A 26,036-nucleotide genomic window follows, 5' to 3' on the forward strand; every position below is an offset into this window, starting at 1 on the left:
ACTGGTTTACGCTAAGCGTACCAAGAAGGAATGATCGTGAAGCCTCGGCCTCGTACGCTGGGCGTACGATAAGTACGTTAGGCGTATGAGAAGTGTAAGGAACCCTAATTTTGAATGTGTTGTACCCTATTTAAGCACCTTAGGTCTTTAGGGCTGGCCTCTTTACCAGCCCCTAAACCTCCTAAAACCCAAAATCAACCCTTAAGATTTCTCTTTTGTATTCTTGAGCTCTTGAGAAGATTTTGGTGGTTATTTTGCCCATTGTGAAGGAATTAAAGAATATTGAATGTGCTTTGCTTGGTGAAAAGCCTATAGATCCATAATCATGACCTTTTTGCAAGAAGTTGGAGGTATCAAGTTCATACCTTGGCTAGTAAATTCTTAGATATCTTTATGGCTTGATTTGTGATGATTTTGATCCCCTTTTGGGTTGGTGGTTGAGTTAAGACGTTTGAAGGAATTTGTCTTTTATATTTGAGATTATTGGGAGTTTTTTAAGCATAAAGGTGCCAAATTTATGGGTATTGGGTCTCATGCATGAATTAAGTCACATATTAAGCTTTAAGCTTAAGAGCTTCATTTAACCATGCATGAACGTAAAGTTAGTAACTTTACGTGATAAATCAGTCCAAGGAAGTCAGATCTAGGTTGTGAAGTAATGTCCTTATGGAATAAGAGCTTAATATGGAAGTTGGCTGTATGTGAGGGTACGCTGGGCGTACAAGGAGGTATGCTTAGCGTGCAAGACCTAAGGCAAGTGCGCTGCACGTACGAGCTGAGTACCCCCCAAGTACTCACCAGAGTAGGCCTCAGATCTTTTGGTCTCCGGTTTTGGCCATAGTTTGGGCTTAGATGTTCAGGGCCTTGTTGGGTCATCCAAATTTATGTGTTTTAGACTAAGAATGTTTTTGATCTTTGGATTAAGTCCCATGGAAGCATTTGGGCCCAATTTGGAAAATTGGGCCATGTTGGGCCTTGTATGATTATTTAGTATTGGGCCTTTTGGATTATTCGGTTTAGGCTTAAGTCTTGGTCCAAACTAGATATGGGGTAAATTGGTGATTTACCCTAATTATGGTCTGATGGTTATGGATTGGAATCCATTTGTTAATTGGATGATATTGATAGCTCGGGGATTTGTCGGACCAGCAGCCAGGGAGTTATCGTTGTAGTTCTGCAGTGTGAGGTGAGTTTCCTCACTGTATTTAGCATGTCGAAAGCACTAATGCTGACCCATGATTAGTTATGTTAGAATACTTGTTGTCTGTGTGACACTGGTATGTGTATGTTCTTGTATGCTTACTGGGCGGGGCTCGATGGTTATTCTGTATGCTATTAACTGTAATGCTTATATGAACTGTATGTGGGCGGGGCCCGTTATGCAAGTTTGGGTGGGGCCCGTTATGTGATATATATATATATATATATATATATATATATATATGTGTGTGTGTGTGTGTGTGTGTGTGTGTTTGGTATGTGGTAGTTTGGGGAACTCACTAAGCTTTGTGCTTACGGTTTTCAATTTATGTTTCAGGTACTTTTGTTTTCAAAGGGTAGGGCTCGGGATGATTGTAGGGCACACACCACCTCGTTCTGCATTTTCTTAACTTACTTTGATATCATGTAATTATTGACACATTTGTTTTATCTGGATTTGTATGATGATGTTTCTGGAGTACTAGTTTTATTAATTTAAAAATGAATTTTTTGGGTCTTATTTTGGGACGTTTCACCTAATTCCTTAAATATGTTTTTATTTAACGTATAACAATACTAAGAAATTATATTATATATAGGTTCGTTTAGGCTCGCGAGCCTAATCAGTCATAGTAATACAGTCTTAGTGATACAGGCTCGAGCTCGAGCTCGTTTAATAAACGAGCCTAATATTAAGCTCGAGCTTGACTCGAGCTCGTTTAACATTGGTCTCGAGTCGAGATTTTAACGAATCAATCTCAAGTAGCTCACGAGTAGTTTGGCTTGTTTGCACCCCCTTATTGTTGGGTTTTAGCATAACATCATTCCTATGGTGTACATGCAACCGTAATTGCTTTGATCTAGGTTTTTCTAATTTGAACATACAACATTGAATACCAAAGCATAAACCCTAAAACTAGGATACTAAATCCGAAAATCACATATGATTAGGGTTTTGATCTTACCTCTCTGGTTATGTAGTAATAACAAGATTAATCCTTCTTGATCTTAACTTCTGAAAGCCTAATGCCCCAAGTGTTGCACCTCTAATGGAGTCACAGACACTCTATGCAAAGGATGATGTAGAAGAGAGGAGGATTTCGACCACTCTAGGGTTTCTGAAATCCTTAGACGAAAATCCCTTGTAATGGGGTCTATTTATACTTGTGGCTACTAGGGTTTTAGGTGGAAATCCTAATGTGACTGCTTAGGCCTTAAGCAACCCATGAACCCCTTCTAGAATAGCCCTTGGACGAATTCCTTATGGGCTTCCCATAGAATTTGTCCAACCTTATTCCAAGGTAATCCATCAGCCCAATTGCAACTATCAAATAATTACAATATCAGTCCCCTTTATTTAATCATTCTCTTTTGATAAGCAAATTAATTCCAAATTAATTTATGATCAATACTAATTAAATAATATGATTTCCAAATAAAATATTAATCTTGTAATATATTAATAAAACCATTTTGAGTATGAATTTATTATTCATATAATAAATTCTACTCTCTCTCGTCTTGTCATCCTATCAAGTTGCATGAGTGAAGGCAACCCAAAAGGACCATGCTCGTGATCGGGTCAAGTACATACCAAAATAGTTATGGGCTTAGACGCCTAATCCAACACTTATTAGGCTTGCTCTCCACTTTTATGTTTTTCAACTCATGTATGTTGTTTTCGCTCCTTCTAGTTCCTTGCTAGTTGAACTTTTAATAAAATTGTCGTATAAAAAAAACAATCATCAAAGAATTTTTATTTTATTTTTTTAAATGCAGACTCTATTATCTTTTGTTTTAAATAGAACATCATAATTTTTTTTTAATTTATATCGAAAACCTTTTAGGTATCATGTATGTCATTCCAAGTTGAAAATTTAATATCAAATTTATTAAAATAAAAATATGAAAATACAATATATATTTTTTTGGAAAATACAATATCAACATAAAAAGGATTTAAAATAAGTTTTTTTTCTTTTGAATGTAATGAAAAGGTCAATGTTTAACTTTAATTTAAATATATGATTTCGATATAAAAAAATGATATTTAGATGATTGATAACCTTTTTATAGGTTGTGTGGAGTTTATAGACTTGTGGAATTGTATTGTGGTTTGGTCGGGAGTTCAGATTCCAAACTTGGTTACCGTTCGGTTTTTAGTTTTGTGGTCAAACTCAATTAGGTTGACTCGCGGTCAACAAAAAACTTTTAATGATGTGGTAATGACAATTTTTTGGTGTATTTCAATTTTCTTAAATCCAATATTTTTGTGACGGTTTTGCCTCAGAAATTCTTGACTAGGTTTGAGTTTTAGTCAAATTAATAGTTTTAGAAGGTAGACTAAGAGTTTACCTTCTATGAATTTGTAGGAGGTATGTAGCACCTGCTTTCCAACTATGTAAGCTTGTTAGATGTCGTCTTTGATTGTAAGGTAGGTTTTCTCACTATACTATGTAAGGTGCTAGCTATCTTCGTGACTCTTGCATGAAAGACCAGGGTTTGGCCCTTGACATATGTATGAAAGACCAGGGTTTGGTCCCTGGTACTTATATGAAATACAAGGATTTGGCCCCTAGCAGTTGTATGGAAGACCAATATTTAGCCCCAGTAACTTGTACAAGTAAAGTCCATGATTTGGCCTATGGCAGAAAGTGATGGTATGACTATGATTCGGCCCATATCATTCATTTGGGGTTGAGATAGACTCGTTATGTTTGTATGGTATTTGGTATTTTGGGGAACTCACTAAACTTTGTGCTTACGGTTTTGTGGTTTAAATGTTTCAGGTACTTCTGGTTCCAAATGGAAGGGCCCAACATGATCGATTAACATCCCCTAAAGATTATTCCACATTTTATTTGATACATTCAAATGTTTGAGAATACTTTTTACGTTGTTTGGTTTCGAAAACAATTGGTTGTATCGTTTTTGGGTGGTTGGAAAATTAAAATTTTACTAGTATTTTGGGATGTTACAAGTTGGTATCAGAACCTTGGTTTGAGAGATCCGGGCACACTCTTGGGTGTGTCTGAACTTAAACTATGGAATTGATAAATCTTTTTGTAAGAAAACAATTTTTTCTAAAAAGATCTTAATAAGGAAAGGGGTGCGATTCGTGTAATCATCCGAGCTTAAGTAAGTGATTCCCATAATACCCATACATGAATGCTATATTTTAGTATGCCATTATGTGAGTTACATGCTAAATTAAGGAGAAGGATCCCTTCAGGAATTTCATGATATAATTGCCTGATATATGTGATGCCTTATAGGCTAGGGAATTGTTTGTTATGTGCTACCTAGAGTTTAGATTGACAATGCTAATTTCTAAGTGTATGTTTTAGAATTGTACACGATAAGGAGTATATAGCCTTAGAATGATTGATTTAGCCTTATGTACTATTCCTTGTTTGGTTGTGGGCTTAGGGTAGAATCATTTATTCGACAGTCTATTTGATCTTGTATTGTGTATAATTTGCATGCATAAGTAAACCATCAGTGTTGGTAGAGATTCCTAGTAATGTAGAAGAAAGTAAGATGTGGATCCCTAGGAGAGCCTAGGAAGTGTTATAGTAAGATATGTATGATGTTAGCATAAGGCTAATAAGAGTGTCGTATTGACGTAACTTACAAGATTCAGGATGATTCTTGAGGAAAGTATGGATAAGTGTGAAAGGTAGTATTGGGCACGTACTACTGGATGCATATGATTCGTAGTCGAATCACGGCGAGTCATAGAAACTCTAGGGAGCTTATAGCGTGATGGTTTTTTTGGGTATGTTATGATCTTTTTTTATTATTTCCTTTTAGTATGGTGGTGATTACCCGAGGTTCTGGTTCTGGTTCCGGTTCAGGCGCTGATGTTGAGCAAATTGATGAGAGGATACGCAAGTTTATTATGTCTGAGATCACATGCGGTATCTTGGATGTGACTCATGTGATGTTCGGTACCATTAAGGAGGGGATCATGGAGATACTGGATGAACGCCTGGGGACCTTCATGCAGAGAGTGTAACTGGTCAGTTTGGGGCACAGACTCCCACCTTTTGGGAGTTCAAGGCTTGTGGATCCCCAGAATTCTTCGGAAAGAAGAACCCTATTGCCACCAAACAGTGTATTGCAGATATAAAGAGCACTCAACGGACGAGTTTCTGCATTGAAGGGATCGAGGGTGAGATTTACATCTTGCCTTCTGAGGGATCGAGCTCATAACTGGTGGGAAGAGGTTGGTTATGCCTTTAGAGTAGAGGTCGTGGAGGCCATGACCTGGTCTGACTTTATTACGGGATTCAAAGTAGAGTTTTCACTTGCTATCGGGGTACAATAGTTGGTGAGGAAGTTTCAGGACCTTCACCAAATGACGCAGACTATGGCAGAGATCACCGCCATGTTCAGAGAGAGAGAAAGCGTTGTTGGTTCCGCGGTATATGGCGGATATGGATATAAAGAAGACAATATCTCATGATATGTTGAGGGATGACATCAAGGAGTTTGTTAGCATCCCGGGATGTAGGATTTTGGAGGATATGATTGACAAGGCTCGAGAACAGGATATTGAGTTGGAGCTTCGGACAAAGCGGAAGCCAGTTCAGGTTCAGGAAATGGAGGGCCCAACGAAGAGGCCCAAGAATTTTGAATCACGATCTAGAGGCCAGCAGGGTCAGGGCCGTTATGAAAAGTATGATAAATTGTATGATGGAGTCTGTCGATCAGTAGGTTCGGGCTGTTAGAGGTGTGGCAAGACCGGTCATGTTAGCTGGGATTTCCCTTAGGGATCGTGTCTGATTTGCTTTCATTGAAATTAGACGAGCCACAAGAAGGCCGACTGTCCGAGGTTATCCGGAGGGGTGGTGACGGCACCCACTCCGCTACGTTGAGGATCATATATGTTCTCCACGGTAAGGCGGAGGCTCCAATGGTGAAGAGTTGAGATATTCAGTTGGCGGCCGACGAGGCCCAAAAACACTAGATGTTGTCACTGGTATATATCCATATTATATCTTTTCCTGCTTTAAGTATTTATCCTTATGTTTTATCTGGTTATAATTAAAGGTGTTCCTAGTCGATAGTGTGACTGCTCATGTTCTTTTCGACTCAGGGGCTGCACGATCTTTGTGTCTCTTTCGTTTAGCAAGAAGTTCGGTTATGCTCCGGGTGCATTTGACTACCCTTTGCAGGTGGAGATTGTTGGTGATCGTACTGTGAGTGCTCTGAGGGTTCACCGGGGTTGCGTTCTCGAGCTATTCCTTGAGAAATATTTGATAGAATTGGTCCCTATTCCTATGTGAGGGACGAAGATCATAGTGGGTATGGATTGGTTGAGTAAGAATTAGGCTATGATCTATTATGAGAAACAGATAGTGAGATTTAGAACCCCAAGTGGGGGAGAGATGGTTATTAATGGCGACAGTACTTAGTGAGGGCCAACATTTGCTCAACTGCGAGAGCTAGGAGGTATCTCCAGTAGGGATGCTCTGGATTCTTGGCATATGTTATGGATACTCGGGTTGTAGAGAAGAAGACTATGGGTGATGTACCTAGTGTTCGAGAGTTCCCTGATGTGTTTCCCGAGGAATTTTTGGGCGTGCCTCCAGAGAGGCAGGTAGAGTATCAGATTGATTTGATTTTGGGGGCGGCTCGAATAGCCAAGGCACCATACTGATTAGCATCATCAGAGATGTAGGAGTTGTCCACATAGCTGCAAGAGTTATTAGACAAGGGGTTTATTAGGCCCAGTAGTTTACCATGGGGAGCACCGGTATTTTTTGTGAAGAAAAATGATGGGTCTCATTGCATGTGTATCGATTATCGGGAATTGAACAAGATGAATGTGAAGAATCGTTATTCATTCCCAAGATTCGATAATTTGTTTGATCAACTACAATGTGCATCTTGGTTTTCCAAGATTGGATTGAGGTCTGGATATCATCAGATGAGGGTCAAGGATGAGGATATACAGAAGACGACCTTCAAGACTCGATATGGTCATTATGGGTTCATGCTGACGCCTTTTGGGATCACCAACGCACTGACAACATTCATGGTTCTCATGAACCAGGTGTGCAGGCCGATGTTGGACTGATTAGTGCTTGTTTTTATTGATGATATCTTGGTCTATGATTGCTCGAGGTTCAGTTCCTGGGTCACCTCATTAACCAGAATGGTATCTTGGTCGATCTGGCCAAGATTGAGGTCGTGATACAGTGGTAGATTCCGAGGTCTCCATCTGAGATTCAAAGTCTTCTTAGTTTAGCAGGGTATTATCAGATATTTATTCAAGACTTATTTAAGATTGTGGTTCCTTTTACCTGGTTAACGAAGAAGAATGTCATGTTTTGGTGGGGTTCTAAGTAGCAGGCGTGACGAAGTATTGAATCAAGTAATGAAATATAAATCAGAGAATTAAGAATTGAGAACACAAAACGTAAATAAGATCTAGTTTCAGCTCATATTATGCTTCATGATTACAGAGAGAAAGTAGACAAGAACGACTCCAAAACCCTTATCTAACTCTAAGTAACATTCCCTATTTATAGGAAAACAGTAAAACATATAAAAAATTACAAAGGACTAAACATCACAGTTTCGATATCAAATGCCTTTGCAAAATAACATTACATTTCAACACTTTACAATACAACTTCGACCCTTACAATCTCCTCCTTTGTAAGTAGTGTCGAAATCAGTTTATCAAAGCTTGAGCAGCCAAATGTAATGTCCTTCGAATTTCAGCATACCAATTCATCACCTTCTTTATCTCCGCCTTATCTCCTTGTTTATTCTTCTTACAACTATTCATACGAACAATTAAGTTTGTATACTGAGTAGTTGTGTATCTTTCAATTTCGCTTGTTTGGAAAAAGAATTTTGATGGTTTTCCCTTTTTATTCTTCCCAGCAAAGACTATACCAAAAGGCTTCAAACATATTTCACCATCCACATACTTCTTCAACTTAGCTTAACTTATTGTCTTGACTTTGGAAATAGTAACCTCTTTATCCATTGTTGCAGCCAACTCAACGTCAGTCATATCTAGACAATCATAGTAATTGTCTATGAAAATTTTTATATGACCAAGACCTAATTTTAACACATCCTTGCTTGTGTTTTGAAGTTTAGAAGCATCCAAATCTTTGAGTATATATGCAACTTGAATCAAATCATTCAAGTTCCTCAAAGGAAAATCAGCAATGGAAAATTCGAAAGGTACTTTGTTTGCCCTCACCACGTGATATCGAAAATTCCGAATCATATTTTCGAACATTTCCCCTTTCCATATACCAAGGACTTGAACAATTTTCACCAGTGACCAGACCTCCTCTTGTTCCTTCCCCAACACTGTATGAAACCTCAGCTTCATGTGAGAAAAATCATCGTTGTTCTCAAATCTATTCACAACCTTATACTGAGCAGTAAGAAACATCATCTCATTGATAGGAAAATCCAGCTGATTCATATCAGATTTCTCAATTCCATAACTCTTTCTTGGATTTTTCTCGAATTCAAACATTTTGTTTTATGAAACTCTAGCTTCAATATTTTCATAATTGTGCAATTTTGTTGGATCACCTTTATTCATTGTAGGTGGATCACTTGCTCGAAGCATCAAAATACTCTGAATCTGATGCTGTTTCTCCATCTCAGCTTCAATTTCTGCCTTTCTTTCTTCTTTCATCTTTTCAAGAAGAATTGTTTTCCCTTTGTCTGAAATTTTTGATGTTTCCTTAGGTTTTGAACTACTTCCCTATTTAGCAGTTGATCCAATTGCAATGCCCTTTAAGATTGGCCTTGTAGTAACAACAGTTGATGTTACAGGTTCAACTTTCGAAATTATTGGTTTTGAAATGGGAATGTTCGTTGTAAAAACTTTGCCAACTACTTTCAAATTTTCTCTTGTAATACCAGATGCACCTTCTCCTTTACCAACATTCACCTTTTCTCCCCCTTGCACCTCTGTAACAATAGGTGGGGCATTTGTTGGTAAGACATTGGCAAACTGAGATGATGGAGCCAACATATTTTGAATGACAACTTCGAAATAATGAAACTTCTGCTCAATAAACTCAGGAGTAAAAAGTGATGAAAAACCAGGTTTCGAAACAATGCCCTTCAATTCTTCAAGAAGAGAAGTAACTTGTCCAAAACTTGTAGCAGCAGCAGTTGCTTTCTCATCAAACTTAAGATCAAAAGATTGATGAGTTTTAACAAACGTAGTAACTGCATCTACTATAATATCAACTTTCTCAAGAAGAGAAGAGTATTTGTTATCCATCTCATGAAGCTCTTTGGATACATCAACTTTTAGTTCTTCAATCTTGTGATTGACATTCTCACGAACCGTCTTAACATCTTGTACAAAAAGAACATGGAGTTCCTTTGCAAGCTGTTTCAATTCCTTGAGCTCAACATTAAAAGTCGAAGATGCATATTTGACTCGTAACCCATTACTTTTATCCATGGAATCAAGCTTTTCGAAAAGCCGAGATTCAGATTCATTGATCAACTTCTCCACTTTCTTAAACAAGAGAACTTCTTGAGCTTTAAGCATCACATCAACTTCAATACTTGAAATAGAATTCTTACCCCCTGCATCTGCTTGGGATTGAAGTATTGAATTGATATTTTTGTTTAGAATCTTGAATTGTTTCCCGGACATCAGCATATGATCTGGGATATCTTCTTCTTCTGGATCAAATTTGAAATCTGCAAATGATCCTCCAAACCCTCCATCATCAGTATCATCATCATTAAGAGGTTAGGTGGGTCAGTGGATTGGGATGAAAAGAGAGAAGTGATGGGATGATCGATGACCATATCAAAATTAGGAGAATGAGTGGTTGTAGCATCAGAGGTGATTATGGATGGTAACGAAGTAGAAAGTTGAATAGTGACAGGTTCAAGAATATCTTGAGAAGCAACAAGAGGTTCATTGTTCGAAACTCCTTCACCCATATTGACATTTACATCCGTACTTAGATACGTTTGTAGAAATGCCTGAGGTTCGAACCTCCTCATAAAATGATTCAGTTAACGAAACCTCGGGTGGTATGTCTGAAGTCTTCATAGGAATTGACACTTGTGTGGGTGCATCAAAAAGAGTAGATGTGTCAACTATCGAGGTTTCCACAGAGCTACGTACAACTCCTATCATTTCGAAAGTGGACTTGGCAGGTGAGTTCTGTGGAGATGAAGGATTACCTATTGGTGAATCCGGAACAATTTCTTTGTCTTCATCAACTTGAAGAATCAACTTTCGCTTTTTTTGCTTCTTGGTATTGCTAGAGATATGCTTTGCAACATCCTCAGTCCTGCGCTTCTTTGATGATGGGGACACTGGCATAGGAACGTCATGAAGAACAACGCCTTTCCGAGTGACATGAGGCTTGCAAACCATTGATGGTGAGAAAGTGGATGACCTTTCAGGAGATGTTCGAGATCTATAAGACATCTTTTTGAGTCGCTTTAACACACCGGACTTTGTGGGAATAATATTTTTGGTAGAATCAGGTTGTGCAGGTTCCTGAGACTTCTTCGACTTCTTCGAAACTTTCACCATCTCTGAAGGCTGTTTCTTTGGTGACTTAGAAACAGTTGTTTCTTTAGCATTTTTCTCAGGAGTCGAGATAGACTTTGACTTCCGAGATTTCTTCGAAGAGCCTTCATCTTGTTTAGGCAACAAAACACTAAGTCCATCATTTGTGTTGATGGTAGGTAGATAAGCCTCCAACACAGTATTCGAAGGATCAACCTTCTTGAGCATCCCATCAGGAATCCTAGCAACTGTTGGAAAAACATTCAAATCATCTTCAATCGACCTAGGATAGTGATACTTCAAGAATTCAGCTTTTGGTTCATCAGCAGGCACCATAATCCCTTCCTTCTCATAGGCAAATTGGAGAATGAGACTCCAATATCTTGCACATGAAATCCCATCAACCATATTCGTATTTTCCATACTCTTCAAAAATTCTTTCCATAGATGAGTTGCATAATCAACATGTATATCATAATAAATACCTGCAACCATAGCATACACCTCCATACGCCCTTTATCCAAACCAACATTTCGACTGGTAAGACATCGAAGGTAAATCCTAAAAAGAAAATTCCATAAACTGGGAAGACACGACTTCTTCATTTCACTGATCTTTGAGAGAGTAGGTTGATAACCCATCTCATTGAACATGTGCAACACCTGTTTATTCGTGACTTTGTAGAAAGGTGAAGAATTAGGGATTTGAAGAATTTTGACAAATAACTTCTTGGTTAGACGAAACTTCTTCTCATTGACTAAATTGAAAGTCACAGTATCCATCGTCTTGATGTAGGATGCAGTAGAACCCGCCATAGATAACCAGGACATTGGTACTGCAAATGCATTGAACATTGCAGTTGATAAAACAGAATTTTTTAAAGCCACAATAAGCATCTTGTGTTCTTCAGGGTACACAGAAAGATCACCGTCAACTTGGTAATTTGTACTCTGGATCTTCATGATGGGTTGTTGAGAGGATGCATCGTCAGTGGTGTTTGATAGTAGAGCAGCCATGATTAGGGTTTGCTTTGAGAAATATGAAGAATCAAGAAAGAAAGAAAGCACAAATCGTTTGGAGATTGTGTAGAACGCGTAAACTTGGAATGATGATCCAATTACCCTTTATATATGTATCCCCTTTTGAATTTCAAACGGTTATCATAAAAGATCGTGACACGTGGCCCTTGAAATTTGCACCAGTTACCATCATATACTCCATGTCAGAAAAAGTAGAGGACACGATCTCCGAGAAATAAGCACAGTAACCAAACCGTCACACCAATAGTCTCTTCGTGAGTACGAGTGGATAAGGACTAAACCTTCGGAATAGAGGTTGGGCTCTTTCGTTTTAGGGTTTGAAAATGAAGTCATATGCCAGACTGTTGAAATCATCAGCCTGAGTTGGTAATACTCAGAACCTCAAGGATTTCGTGAGTGCAGTGTGTCAAAGAAAAAGATAAGAAACAAGAAAATAAAATTTTGGTTCTGTGATGTCGAAAAATAATTTCGACATAAAGGCAGATAAATCCCGGGCAAAGATTTCTTCACTATTCATCAAGAGAGATGACTAGCAGCTTGTGTGGTTTCCCGTAAATTACAATCAAATACTTGTAGAGAAGTATCGAATGGCCTCTTTTTAACAAGCTTCTTGGGTGAGTTGAGATTTCGTTACATATAAGCACTTAACATAAATGTGAGTAATTGTAACAAAAATTACTTGTATGACCAGTGTAGCCATTTGACAAGTAAGCTTTGGAAGAATTATATGAAGTGACACAGAATTCAAATAAAACTCACACTGAAATCATATTCAATAAAAATATGTTTGTTGGATCCCGTTGGGTAATAAACGTCGCGGGATTCGAACATTTGATCAAGATCACTCAAAAGAATTGAATATGATTTGGAGTTTCGAACGTTGGTACTGAAACAAATGTTTCGTTCAATCTGGAACAAAGTTCCCGTCAATTCCTTAATTGAGTTGAAGATTTTGGGTTTCACTTTCATCACGGTCTCATGATGTTAGATCATTAACACATAAGTTTGATATGTCTAAATCCTGATTGGTTTGTGTCACACCCCCAAACCGAAACGGCGGAAACGTTTGGGGGCGGAGGACGTCATGTACAGTATCACAACAATTGAATAATAGTAATCAAAGCAACAACAACCATTGTATTAATAGTATAGTGTTTACATTACATTTGAATCATACATGATTGACTCCAAAAGTAAATAACAAGTAAAGACTCGACTACGATGCTCCATCTTCATGAACCCGGTGCGTGTACGTGTCTACTAATGTCCTGAGAATACAAGTAGGTTTTGAAAGAGTATCAGCATAAAGCCGGTGAGTTCATAAGAATTTTGTTTTGGAAAACTGTTCTTAGATCTTTCGAAAAGTGCGTTATATTTTCTAGAATACCTTATATTTCCTGATGTAGTTAAGTAATAATGATTCTTACGAGTTCTTCCTGCGAGTACTTAATGTATACAAATCATATACAATCCAGATCGCACAAACAAGCGATTGTGTGGTTCTTCCCCAAACCCACAACCAAACAAGGAACAGGGAATGAGGCGGAAATCACACATTTCACATTCTATCGGGTATTCTTCATACGTAACCCGGATGCATAAAATAAGGAGTCATGGAATTAAAATGAATATTCGTTAGTTGAATAATAAACCATCTGCTTATAAAGTATTGATGTTTACCCTGGAAAATCCTATATTTTCCCTAAGTGTAAGTTATTGAATTATTCGTTCGAAAAGTACAAGTATCTACCATACTGATATTGTTTAAGCATCGTTCTTTTTGAAAACCCTGGCTACCTCTAGTGATGTATATTAGTCTTATTACATAAATAAAACTTGTTGAAAACGTGGTGATCTGAATCCTAAAAGTGTTGTTAATACCCTCCTGTGATCACTTAGTACATACGAGTCATAGAGATTTAGATCGAACAAACAGTCGGTTGGGTGAATCCGCCCTTAGCCCACAACCAAACAAGGAACAGGAAATGAGGCGGAAATCACACATCCCACTGCAAGTCAGATGTTAATTTCATATTACCCTGCTGTATATACTAAATCATCACATAGTTACTAACCCTGATGACTGATTGATAAGTACATTATTACATGGACGAGTCGTTGTTTCACCTGCGGATTCTTATAACCATACTATGGACGTTCAACACTTAGACGTACTCGTACGTACGTCGTGAAAAATGACGTTTTTCACCCCAGGCATGCCTGCCTAATTGTAGCTAGCAGTTCAGGTGCGGGATTGTCACTCCCGTATAGATCTATACACAAACTCACGCTCTCCCTCCAGGAGACTCTGGTTACAAGGCGTCTCACACTGTAGTTCTCTCAATGAATCCACAAATAATACCATGAAAAAAACCTTTTCGTTATTTACATGAATCTTTACAAAATAATATCTTTTATTTCATAATTCATAAGTTCATTTCCTTAGTTTTGAAAACTGATTTTGCAAGGTTTGTATCCTAACACGTTTTCTAAAACAGATTTCTATATTCGATATATATTGATGATGTAAACATATTAATAAAGATAATATATTTGAACACAAGATTACTTGTGCTTTTACTTGTATTCCCCCCTGAAAATATTAAAACTCGGAAAAATGTAGGGGTATGAACTCACCTGTTAGTTGTGTACAAGCGTCGAATCAATGAACTACAATGAAGACCCTCGAATTGTAGTGTGCGGCACTTAACAGAATTCTAATAATAATTAAATATATATATATATATATATATATATATATATATATATATATATATATATATATATATATATATGTATCTAAATTAGCGATTTAGTTAGATAAAGTGTTATAAAAACACTTGTTCTCGGTTAAGGAATGTTACCGGGAATTAATTGAATCGAGAAAATGAGCTTTTCACTGCTTACGAGGGGTGTACGGCCGTGAACAGGGGTGTACGACCGTGAAGAGTAGTTTACGGCTGATAGGCAGTTTACGACCGTGAACTGGGTTTACGGCCTTTGAAGATTCGATGAGTGTACGGCCGTAAACGGGTTTACGGCCTTTAAAGATTTGAAGATATGAAGTGTGTACGACCGTAAACTCAAGAACAGTGATGTTGGATTTCGATGAAAATGTATTCTGAATGCTCCGAAATGACTCCAAATAGTGATTCTCGATGTTTTCCGGCAGAATAAGGGTGTTTTTGGTGTTTACGGCCAGGGGTTCTAGAGAGTGAATGAGAGAGTTTCTGGTCAAAAGTGTTCAAATGAGGGTGGGGGTCTCATATTTATAGGGATTTTGTGGTCGGTGGGTGGGGTCCACCTGGCATAGACCGCAAACAAGTTTACGGCCGTAAACAGGTTTACGGCCATGAACTCTAGTCTGGCCGTGAATTGTTGTTTTGTTCGAAGGAAAACTCGAATTTTGCGGTTTTTGGTCCCTACTCGTATATAAGTTCAATTATATAACTAATGATTTTCAAAACCGAAGGAATTTGACGAGACTCAATAAAAATTTCAAATTTTTATTAACGGAAGTTGATTAACGGAAACAGAAAAAGTTTCGGGTTGTCACAGTTTGATCAGAGATCTCTTGGACATATGTCATCGTGTGTGAAAGTGTAAGAATTTTGTGATGAAAAAGATTGGTTAAAGAATTCCAAAAGTACCACTGCTTTTTGATGGACTTAGCAAACTACTCTAAACTCATTTGAGTAGAGTATGATAGCTCATGGACTAATGTGAATATAGCCTGATTGGGAAAAAAATTTTCGTGATGAAAATTTTATTAAGGCTTCAACCACACACATTGAGTCAAAAGAGGCTTAGGTCGACATGCTGAAGCATGCTTCTAGGGACAACCTAACTAGTACATAAGATGTCGAAAATGTACCTTCCCTTGAAACAGCAAGCATGTTACCTCATAAAACTTGTGTACCCTCTTCTTCTCATTCCAAGATTTCCTACAAAACAAATCAAACAAAAAGAAAATATTTTTGGATTTTTGATTTTAGAAACAATAACAAAAAATAAGAAAATATTTTTGGAATTTTTGGAATTTTTCAAAAAGATAACAAAACAAAAATATTTTTGGTGTTTTTGATTTTTCGAAATGAAAACAACTTAACAATCTAAAATTTTTTTGGTACCATACTATCGAAAAAAAATTGTATGAAAGTAGCAGAATATGGACAAACTATCGAAAATTTTATCCATAAAACAGACTTCACTTTATGTCGAAAGCGAAGCGTGTTGAAGCGCTGAATGTGAACAGTAACCACTGAACACTTGACAAGATTCTTTTGAAGATCATTCAACACCTCTAATTCGACATTTTTTCAATTTGACTCTTTGCTGTTTCGACTGCCAGCTTACTAACTTCCCATCCAGAAGTTGACATCTGCCACTTGTTCTTTTTCTATCAAGATTGCAACCTCCTAAATCAGCATCTGAAAAAGCTTGTATGAAGAATCCATTATTCGAAGGATACCACAATCCTAACGAAATTGAGCCTTTGAGATAACAAAAAATATTATTGACTGCAGTGAGATGTGGTTCTCGAGGATTTGACTGATATCTAGCATAATTACAAACATAAAACATAATATCAGGTCGACTTGCTGTTAAATAATGTAACGAACCTATCATGCTTCTGTATAGAGTTAAATGAATAGCAGGTTTATCTAACGAAGGTGTAAGCCTCGTTCCTGTCGCCATTGGTACTCGTAATTTCGTGCTTTTCGTTAATCCAAACTTTTCAAGTAGTTTCTTGGTATATTTTCTTGATTTATAAAAATTCCTTCTCTGTTTTGACGAATATTTAAACCAAGAAAATTGTTGATTTTTCCCATCATACTCATCTCAAATTTTCTTTTCATCAGATTTTCGAATTCTTTAGACAAAGCAGGGTCAGTAGAGCCAAAAATAATATCATCAACATAAATTTGAACAAGCATTAGATGATCCCCAACTTTCTTTCGAAAGAGAGTGGGATCAACTAATCATTGTTTAAATTTCGATTGTTTTAAGAAAGAAGTTAAAGTTCCATATCATGTTCTTGGTGCTTGTTTTAACCCATAAACAACCCTATCTAAAATATAGCAATGATTAGGATATTCTTCATTTACAAAACCTGGAGGTTGTTCCACATACACTGTCTCTTCGAGTTCTCCATTCAAAAATGCATATTTCACATCCATTTGATAAACATCAAAATCTTTATGAGCTGCATAGGCCAAAAATATTCGAACTGCCTCGAGTCTTGCGACAAGGGCGAAGGTTTCTTTATAGTCTATTCCTTCTTGTTGCGAATAACCTTTTACTACAAGCCTAGCTTTATTTCAAACAATATGACCATCTTTTTCTGTTTTATTTTTGAAAATCCATTTTTACCCAACTATCGAAACGTCTTTTGGCTTAGGAATTAATCTCCAAACCTTGTTTCTTTCGAATTCAGCCAGTTCAGATTGCATTGCAACAACCCAATCTGAGTGTTCCATTGCAACCTTAACTGTTTTTGGTTCAATTTTCGAAATGAACACGTTAAACATGCAAAACTCCTGATGAACATTAAGTACCTCATTCTTTGCACGGAGTTGAGCTCTCGTTAACACACCGTCTTGTGGATTTCCCAGAACTTGTTCCTTTGGATGATTTCTTGTCCATTTATTTAATGGTGGATATGGTGGATCAAAATCCAATGATGCATCTTCAAATAATTCGCCATTTTCTGATCTTGCAACATAAACATTGTCATTTGAATCATGAAAATTTTTCATTATGATCACTATTCGACATAATTGAATCATTTTGCTCCCCCAATAGGATGCTCCCCCTCAACAGGATGCTACCCCTCAACATAATTATCCAATCTCCTATACTCCCCCTCAAAAGTATGCTCCCCCTCAACCTGAGTTGTTGAATTCAAGTGCTCCCCCTCCACTTGATCATTTAGCATGCTATCGCCAATCCTTGGAGAATTCGATGTTGAATTCAAGTCTAAAGTTTTTTGGATAATGTCGAATTCTCATAAAGTGTTAGGGTGCAAAGTCACTCTTGGATGTAGTGTTTTAGGCTTACCCTCTTGTATGTGTAAATGGGTTGATTATTTCGTATAACAGGAAGTGAGTGACTCCCATTATGTAAAGGAACCATTTGGAGTGTTAGACTAGAGAGAGAAACTTTGTACAAACCCATTTGTACAAACCCATTTGCATATCCTTTCTAGATCTAATATGAGCTTAAAAAGATTTATTTACTCCTTGTGTTCTTGATTTTACATGATGATTCACTAGATCTTTCTAATTCCGTACATGCCATCATAACCAACTCAACTACAATTGGTATCAGAGCGGGTGTTCTTGATTTCATCAAGAATTGATCCATGGTGGCGATTTTGATTTGGTGATTCATTTTTTGATCATGGATTTTCGTGTTTAGAGAGTGTTTTGTGTTCTAGAAATCGAATTTTTCTTTGATTTGATCCATAATTCGACTTTCTCTCTCTAGAATACTTGTTTGTATCACTTTCTCTTTCTAGAAAACCCATTTGAAATCACTTTCTCTCTCTAGAAATCTTCAAGTTTTTGTGATCATGGTGAATTTGCCTTACAATTCTTGGATTGTGATCGTTGAAGATATCAAATACAAAGTCAATAAAGATCAATATTATGGGTTGGTGTTAAACAATTGGATATTCTGGGAAACTATGGTTTCTTATGGAGGTTTGAAGGATGATCATGGAAACTTGATATTTCAACCACTTTGTGAGATCAAATGGTTGGCTGAGATTACATGGTCCATATCATCACGTAGTAGTGATAAGATTGGAGCAGAAAAATATTTGTTCAGAAAGAAATATATTTCTCTTATTGAAGACCCAAATGATCTTCGTGCTCTTAAGGTTGTTGAAGTTGTTGACAATGGAGTTCAATGTGATGTTCTTGATGTTCTTGAAGTTCATAATAAGAAGATTCAAGTTGATTTTCAAGATGAAAAAGTTTTTTGCTCGATTGGAGTTCAAACCGATGATATTTTGTGTTCTTGTGATTCGTTTGAAGGAATGATTCCTTATCGGAAGCCGGTGATCCAAGAAATTCACAAGTATCAAACTCCAAAAGATTTGATTCAAACTCATAAAGTTGATGTTGTGGAAAGTGGGTTTGTTCATGAAATCAAGTCTTCAAGATGCAAAAAGATGAGAAAGAAAAAGAAAAAGAAGATTAATCGGAAAAACAAGCGGGTTTACTCACAAAAATTATCAAATGTTGTGAAGTCTAAATCCGTGAAGCAAATTTGGATTCCAAAGCAACAATCTCCAAAGGTTGCATTGATTTTGAAGTCAAAACCCAAAAGTGTTGGTGGTTCTTTTGAAGATGTTCTTGGATCGTTGAAGAACACGAATAACGAGTTGTACACTATGCATCACGGGTGGTACAATGTTCAAATTGGAGATTTTCTCGTTCCGACAAAAGAACCAAGATCTTCTAAATTTGATTCGTTTGTTGCTAATGGATCTCGATTCGTCAAAAAGGTATCTCAAATTCTCAAATGGATTCCAAAACGTCCATGATTTCGATTCGTATTTTGCGTTTTCATTTTTGATCGATTTGTCTCGTTGGATCTAATACGTTTCAACCCCATTGATTGATCCAATATATTTTTTTTAAGATCAAGCCCAAACATCAAAATTGATTCAATTAATTTTTGAGCCCGAACAAATCAAATGATCTTTCATCTATTCAAAATTAGCCCAAATCTCAAAATCTTGTTCCTGATTTGTTTATTAAGCCCAAAAGTTCGAACAGTTACTGTTCATCTTGATTAAGCCCACATCGAAATCTATTTTTTTCCTTATTTCTTTCTTGTGCCTCAGTCGTATAAATCATTTCTTTCAATCGAAGTCTAATTGTTACTCACTGGAATCTAAAGTCTTGTTGCTTGGTAATCAAAGCATACTGGCTTGAAATCACGTGTTTGGAATTGATTGAGTTAAAGATCGAAATCTGTGAAGTATTGTAGATGTTCTTCGATCTTAAGTTGTATGGAATCTATTTTGACTGAAATTGAATTTGGCTTGAGTCATCAAAGCCTAAAATCGAAATCGATTTTGATAATATTTGTTGATTGAATCTTCATCAATGGTGATTTCGTTGATTTTTGTTGTTCATTTGTATCAAAAGTCTTGTACTTGAAAGTCAATCGCGTTTCTGAGAAGTCAAAATCGAAATCAGTTTTGAAATCGAAATCGAGTTCAATGATAGATGTTCAGAATCGACTTGAAAGTGATCGCCAATGTGGTTTGTGATGCGTATTGAAGTGGTAATGCTTCAATCGATGAGTCAAGCTCAAAGTCAAACGTTAATGTTCATGTTAAAAGGGAAAACTGTATTGAAAATTGAATAGGATGATTGATGAATTTTGGGATCAAATTGGTGTTGGGAAGTCGATTTCAATGTGTTTGAAGAAAGTGAGATCGATTTCAAAGGCTTGATTTTTGAAAAGCTAAAGCTTAGAGTCGACAGTTGAAGCTTGAGTTGATTATGATTCCGAATCATATGACTGTGAAAGAGACGAGTTTTTGGATTCATTGATTGTTGTGGATGGTTAAGGAAAAAGTCAAGCATCTAATTTCGATTGATTGAAGAACGAAGGGATGGTTGAATCTGATTTCGAATGGTTAATTTGGGGTCAACCATCGATGTTAAAATGAAGCTAAGAACAAACTAATTTTGATGAATGAATAGATTTTGGGGTCTAAATCGAGTTTGCTGTTGGTGTCGATTTTGGTTGCCTAAAAACGAAGCCCTACTGATCGCTGTGTAAAGGAGTGTTAATTGTCGATGTGCAAAGGATCGACTGTTGATTTTGGTTGTTAACCAGTCAAGAATCGATGTAGACTGGGATATCTTGGAATCAAAGAACGAAGGGTCAATGTTTGTTTACAGTCGATTTGTGATTAGGTTTTTGGTGTTATGGATTCGTACGAAGGGTGCTCTGATTGAACGAAGAGTTACTGTTCATGGATAAGTCTTCGTATGCTTAGTATGATTGAGAATTTTTCGTTTGTTAGGGGAAGATGAAGTTTCATACGAAGAGGAGAGAGAAAATGGAAAGGATGATTTCGTACGAAGGGTAATAAAATTTAAATGAAGGGTTATTTGGGTATCTAAACTGGTGAATATTCGAAGACGTTGTTTGTGTACGCAATTGGGGAAGAAAGAAAGAAAAGTTTCGTATATGGCCCTTATAGTTTCGACTGTTTGACAAATTTTAAACACCCCTTCGTATGATTGGTAAAGGATTCGTATGATTGATCACAATTTCGTATCTTTTGACTAAAGAAGCAAAAGTTTCGAAAACAACCCCTGAACCTTCGAAAATTTGACACTTAGAGAATTAATTGAAGTTTCGAATGTTTGACACTTTTCACCCAAATTCGAAAATTTTCTGAAAATTCGAATGTTGGGTCAAATTTTCGTATGTTTTGTGCACAATGGCAGAATTTTTGAAAATAGTCCCTGAGGCTTCGAATGTTTGGTGGTTCATACCCATTTTCGAAAAGGGACTGTTTTTGCTGAAAATTGAAGAAAATGCATTTCAGGCCCCTGCAGTTTGTGCAAATTGACGCTTTCTACCCAGCTTTGGAAAAGGGGGAGAGTTTTGCATATTTGGCTGTTTTTGGCGCAACGGGTCCCTGCAAGTTTCAGAAAGTGATGATTTTTACCCGGTTTTTGAAAAATCTTGCAACTTTCACCCAAAAAGTCAAAAAAATTTCATAAATTGGAAAATTTTTGTGGCTTTTTCGTGATTGTTTTTCCGTGCAAGATTTTTGGTGATTCATTTTTGGTACACATCAAGGGGGAGTATCTTGAAGACTATTCCTCGGGCGCTTCTCACCCTTAGTGGGTTTTATAATCATTTTTTTTATTATAAAAAGGGGGATAATGATGGGTATTCGAAGCTTCTGGGGTTTGTCGAATATTCATTTGTGGATTTGAAGACCGGTGTTACTTCGAGGGGGAGTTTGGTCTTGATCGCGCTAGCTCGTTGGAGATTGAAGCCGGACATCCAATCCTAACTTTGAGGGGGAGAATGTTAGGGTGTAAAGTCACTCTTGGATGTAGTTTTTTAGGCTTACCCTCTTGTATGTGTAAATGGGTTGAGTCTTTCCTGTAAATAGGAAGTGAGTGACTCCCATTATGTAAAGGAACCATTTGGAGTGTTAGACTAGAGAGAGAAACTTTGTACAAACCCATTTGTATATCATTTCTAGATCTAATATGAGCTTAAAAAGATTTATTTACTCCTTGTGTTCTTGATTTTACATGATGATTCACTAGATTTTTCTAATTCCGCACATGCCATCATAATCAACTCAACTACATAAAGATTTGAAGCTTCAGGAATGCAATTATCAGTTGCATTAACTTCAGCCTCATCAGCCATATCTGAAGTACCAAAGATTAAATCATAATCAAAATCTGTCGAATTTGAAATTTCAGATTCAACATTTGATTCATTAATAATTGGTTTGTGATCAAAACATTTTTCGACTTGTTTAACATAATAATCATCAAAGGTTAGGTTATATGTTTCTTCCACTTTGTGTGTTCGTTTATTTAAAACTCGATATGCAACCGAATTATGAGAATATCCCAAGGAAATTCCTTCGTCAGCTTTGGACTGGAATTTCGAAAGATTATCCTTGAGATTCATGATAAAAAACCTACAACCAAAAATATGAAAGAATTTGACATTAGGTTTTCGGTTATTGAGAATTTCATAAGGAGTAATGTTGAAACTGTAGAGACCCATTTTTATAACGAACGGTGAGCGCGGAAGAAGGATATCTCGAGATTAATCATGTTTTTGGAAGTATGAACACGAAGAACATATTATGAGTTCATAAGAAAAGACTAAGAACAAAGAGAGAATAATATATTTCATGAAGAACATGGTGGGAGAGAAACTCTCCCTGGGTGGGAGAACCCACCAACTTTCTCTCTCTAGAGATTACATTGTGAGAAAAGTGTAACTCTAAGAAAAGTAAAATGAGCTAGCTTTTTTAAATAAATGACCAACTCTCCCTTTATATAAGAGGGAGAGTATTTACACCTAAAATACAATAAAGGGAAAATACAACCTAATAAACACTCATTATTTGTGGAGCATTTCCATGCACCAACATTCTCTCCCTAAATGCTTACAAATGATGAGAGATCCAATAAGTGATACAAGGCTATAATACAGTAATCCGACTAGCAAGTGTGGTAATAAAATGCAATCAAGTGCTGAAATGTCTCTAAAACTCTGAAGTGTCTGTGCAGTCTGAAACTGGTCATGAATCTCTGAAATGAAGGTCTTCGGCTTCAAAGCACAACCAATGGAGCAGAAAAAAAAATAAGATCCAAATCTTCAAACCAGTCATAATCACCCGAAGAAGGAGGTCACCATGAGCAAGTAGAAGATCCAATAAAAGAAACACTTCGTCTTCAAAAATCTGAAAAACATCTCGAGTTCTCGAATCATAATACACCGAAATTCTTCAAAGAATAACCTGCTAAAAATGTGAAGCATCCATAAAATGAAGTCCGGATAAAAATAATGTGAGTCCAAAAACATGGTCTAGCAATGCCGAAAATTTGATCCAAGGACCAAAAATAAGTGCCACATCACATTGCCAAAATAATCTTCGTCTTCAACATATCACAAATCCAAACTCGTGAAACCATAAGATCTGAACCGGATGCGAACACAAAATCAGAGGGGGGGCGCTGGAGGGAGGAGGCTTGCGGGTGTAGGTGATTGCGGATCAGAGGGGAAGGTGGGGTTCTTGGGTACGGGTGGAAGAGGGTGGCTAGGGTGGTTGGTGGTTGCGGTCGAAGAAGGGTTGGGCGCGGATGTTGATCTGGGTGCGGATGTTGATCTGGGTGCGGATGGTGAAGACAGCGGATAAAGGAAGGTCGGGGTCTTGGGTGCGGACGAGGGAGCTGGGTGCGGATGGTGCTGGTCGCGGATGGAGCTGGTTGCAGTAGGCGATGCGGTGCAAGGGAGCAAAGCCATTGCGGTGCGAGCCGGGAAGCCACTGCGGTCCGAGACTGCGGTCCGGGAGCAATTCAGCGCGTGCCTGCGGACGAGGCTGCGGTCCGAGGCTGCTGATGGCTTCGGTTCGGAATAAGCAAATGACTGCAGTCTCTCGGCTGTGGATAGGGACCTGAGAGGACCTCGGCTCAAGGCTAAGAAGTGGCTGCGGGTAGGCTTCTAAGGGGACTCCGGTAGTCAGTTTTTGGCTGCGGTTCTGGGGTCCGGAAAGGGCTGAACAGGTGACGAAAAATGCTATTTTTTTCATGAAAAATGGTACCGCAAAGGCCATTTATTCATATTTTAATGAGGGAATCTTTTTATAAAGCATTCTAAGTCAAAGGTGGGTCTTGGGAAGGCAAAAAGTGGAGTGTGCAGGGGGTTTTTAGGGACAAAAGGTGATGGGAAAGGACAATGTCACATGGTTTTTGTCTTTTTGAGGGAGTAAATAGTGGAGTACTCTTTACCCAAAAGAGTAACAAGGATAATATGCTTTATGTAAACAATACATTACGTCCAAACAATTCAAATTGAAGATCTACAGCAACTAAAAATATGAGAATCAAGAGTTTCATACCTCACAATGATAAAGTTGCTGGAAGATAAAATCTCCAAAAAAAAAATGTTTTTCTCCACTTTCTTCAAGAATAATAAGCCCATTAAATTTGTGTCTTCTCATTTCCAAGAACAGATACCTCCTGGAACAATTTCTTCAACATTTTGGAGACCACAAAAATAATTTCTTCTCCCATTTTTTGTACACTTCTTCAACAGAAAAGTAATAAGAACATGAAGAACATCAATTTTTTTCAGCAATAATAAAACGATCAGCAGCAACAACTTTTATTTTTGCTAAGATAGAATCACCCGGAAGATAAAAATAAGAAAGAACATCATAAAAAAAATTCCGGTTTGCAACCCGAAATTTTTTTTCTTGTAGAAACACGGAAAAAACACAAGATAATCACCGAACGGGAGTCGTTCCCTTGAAATAATCGTGAGATCTTCAAGGTACGGCTCTGATACCAATTGTAGAGACCCATTTTTATAACGAACGGTGAGTGCGGAAGAAGGATATCTCGAGATTAATCGTGTTTTTGGAAGTATGAACACGAAGAACATATTATGAGTTCATAAGAAAAGACTAAGAACAAAGAGAGAATAATATATTTCGTGAAGAACATGGTGGGAGAGAAACTCTCCCTGGGTGGGAGAACCCACCAACTTTCTCTCTCTAGAGATTACATTGTGAGAAAAGTGTAACTCTAAGAAAAGTAAAATGAGCTAGCTTTTTTAAATAAATGACCAACTCTCCCTTTATATAGGAGGGAGAGTATTTACAATAAAGGGAAAATACAACCTAATAAACACTCATTATTTGTGGAGCATTTCCATGCACCAACAGAAACGAAGATGAATAAACGATCTGTTTTGAGTAAAACACGAGTGGAAACAGCTTCAGCCCAAAGATATTGAGGAAGATTCACATATATAAGCATTGTCCGTGCGGCTTCACAGAGAGAACGATTTCTTCGCTCAACCACACCATTCTGCTGAGGTGTGTATGGTGAAGAGAAATTATGCGAAATCCCTTGATCAACTAAAAATGAATCAAGAAAGTTATTCTTAAATTCAGAACCATTTTCGCTTTTGATTTTTTGAACTTTCTTCTTTAAGCTGATCTCAATCTTCTTGATAAAGTCTATCATTACTTGAGAAACCTCAGATTTTAACCTGAGAAAATAAACCCAAGTAAACCGTGAAAAATCATCAACAATAACTAAAATGTACCGTTTCTTGTTGAGTGTCTCAACAGTCGATGGTCCACATAAGTCAATGTGAAGTAAGTCCAATGGTTCAAGAATCTTTGAATCAATAACGACAGGATGACCTTTGCGATGTTGTTTTCCTTGTTCGCAGGCTGCACATAAAGTATAATTATCAAATTTTAACACAAATAAACCTCGGACAAGATCATCAACTACCAATTTGTTGATATTTCGAAAATTCAAGTGAGAGAGTCTTTGATGCCAAAGCCAGCTAACATCAGCTGAAGCTTTCGAGAGTAAACACACTGAGGGTTTTCCGACGATTGGTTTGATATCGAGAGGAAACATGTCTCCATGTCGTTTGGATTTGAGCAATACTTCTTTAGTGTTAACACTGGAAATGATGCTTCCTGCTTCATTAAACTCCA

Source organism: Lactuca virosa, chromosome 4 (assembly GCF_052849685.1).
Source record: "Lactuca virosa cultivar CGN04683 chromosome 4, Lactuca_virosa_CGN04683_v6, whole genome shotgun sequence".
Taxonomy (NCBI): domain Eukaryota; kingdom Viridiplantae; phylum Streptophyta; class Magnoliopsida; order Asterales; family Asteraceae; genus Lactuca; species Lactuca virosa.